The following is a 1,469-nucleotide window of genomic DNA, read 5'->3' on the forward strand; positions in this document are numbered from 1 at the left end:
GAGTGATTGTGCTGACTTGCCCTTTCTTCGCTCCCATATTATTAACTGCAATGCCTTGTATTAAACTCATCATCGCCATCATTTGATTTTGAAAGGATGCAATGGCCCTATTGTTTGCGTTATTTTCGTTGATTCTTGATCTCTGATCAGTTTCCCTCCAATCTTCATGATTTTTTAAAATGCAATCAAGTATGCTCTTAGCTCTTCATATGTTTTGTCGAGTAGACCACCAGCGGCTGCCGCATTGGCAGCGGTCTGCGAAGAGGGATTCAATCCTTGGTAGAAAATCTCCATTTGCAGGCAGTCTGGTAAGCCATTGTGAGGATAGTCTCTTACCAACCACTTGAACCTCACCCAAGCATCGCTGAACGATTCATCATCTTCTTGTTCAAAATTTGTTATCAATTTTCTTCTCCTAGCATTCTCAGTTGGTGGAAAATACTTCTTCATAAACTTTTCCACCACCTATTCCCACGAAGTTATCTCTCCCGATTCGAGAGAGTATACCCAATTCCTCGCTTGATCACACAAAGAAAAAGGAAACAACGTTAGTCAAACTTCCTCAATTGAGATGTTTGGGAACACAAAAATGTTGCAGATTTCTATGAAGCTCCGGAGGTGGGCGTGCACGTCTTCGCCACGCCTCCCTCCAAACTGCCCAGTAGCCTGGATCATCTGCAACATCACCGGCTTCATTTCAAACCTCGATCCATTTAACGCCGGCCTCATGATTCCTGGAGAAAAATTGTAGAGGTTCGGTGACGCATAGTCCCGGATGGGTCTATTGCGATCATTCGCCAGAAGGATGGGTTGGCCATTATATTGTTCGCATTAGCGACCCTTTCTACCGGTTGCTCTGCCATTCTTGATGTTTCTTCTTGTTGTTATTGGCGGTCCCTCAATCTTCTTCTAAAAGTCCTCTCAATCTCTGAGTCGTAATTCGTTAAAGATTGAGAGTCCTGCAAAGAAATAAAAAAAATACTGTTAAAAAACTATTTTGCCGAAGTCCCCGACAACGGCGCCAAAAAATTGATGCATAATTTTATTAAGTGAAAATATGAATGATATGCGTTGGTGGATTGCGTTGTGCACTCAAGTTTCCCCAGCAGAATTCAAGTGTAAATTCCCCTGAGTTTCCTGGTAAGTCCAGGGTCGATCACAGGGACTTGTGAAAATAGATTGCGTTGATAGTTTTTGGATGAAAACTTTGCGGTAAACGGTAAATAAATGAAGTGTTTAGTTTTTTGTTTGCGTTGATAAAAAAAAATAAATAAATAAATGCGGCGGATTTGAGAAACGAAAGTTGTGTTGATAGATGCAACGAGTATGCGATGAACGGGTGAGAAGATTTTTAGCTAGCATTACTTGGGAATGCGTCAGACTAAGCGATCATGTTACTACCATACACAGCAAGTCATTTTCCAATGTAAATGCGATGTTCCTAAATCTAGGATGCATATGTTTCATGC

The 1,469-nt window shown here is 41.4% G+C and overlaps 1 non-coding gene across 1 annotated transcript; it reads left to right on the plus strand.

Annotated features, from left to right (window-relative positions):
* Positions 1-310: 310 nt before the first annotated feature.
* Positions 311-417, plus strand: LOC150032480 (small nucleolar RNA R71). The gene has a single exon (XR_016524949.1). It is a non-coding gene; the product is annotated as a small nucleolar RNA R71 (small nucleolar RNA).
* Positions 418-1,469: the final 1,052 nt, after the last annotated feature.

The sequence above is a fragment of the Benincasa hispida genome, chromosome 11 (assembly GCF_027475165.1).
Source record: "Benincasa hispida cultivar pf3 chromosome 11, pf3_genome.v1.1, whole genome shotgun sequence".
Lineage (NCBI taxonomy): Eukaryota > Viridiplantae > Streptophyta > Magnoliopsida > Cucurbitales > Cucurbitaceae > Benincasa > Benincasa hispida.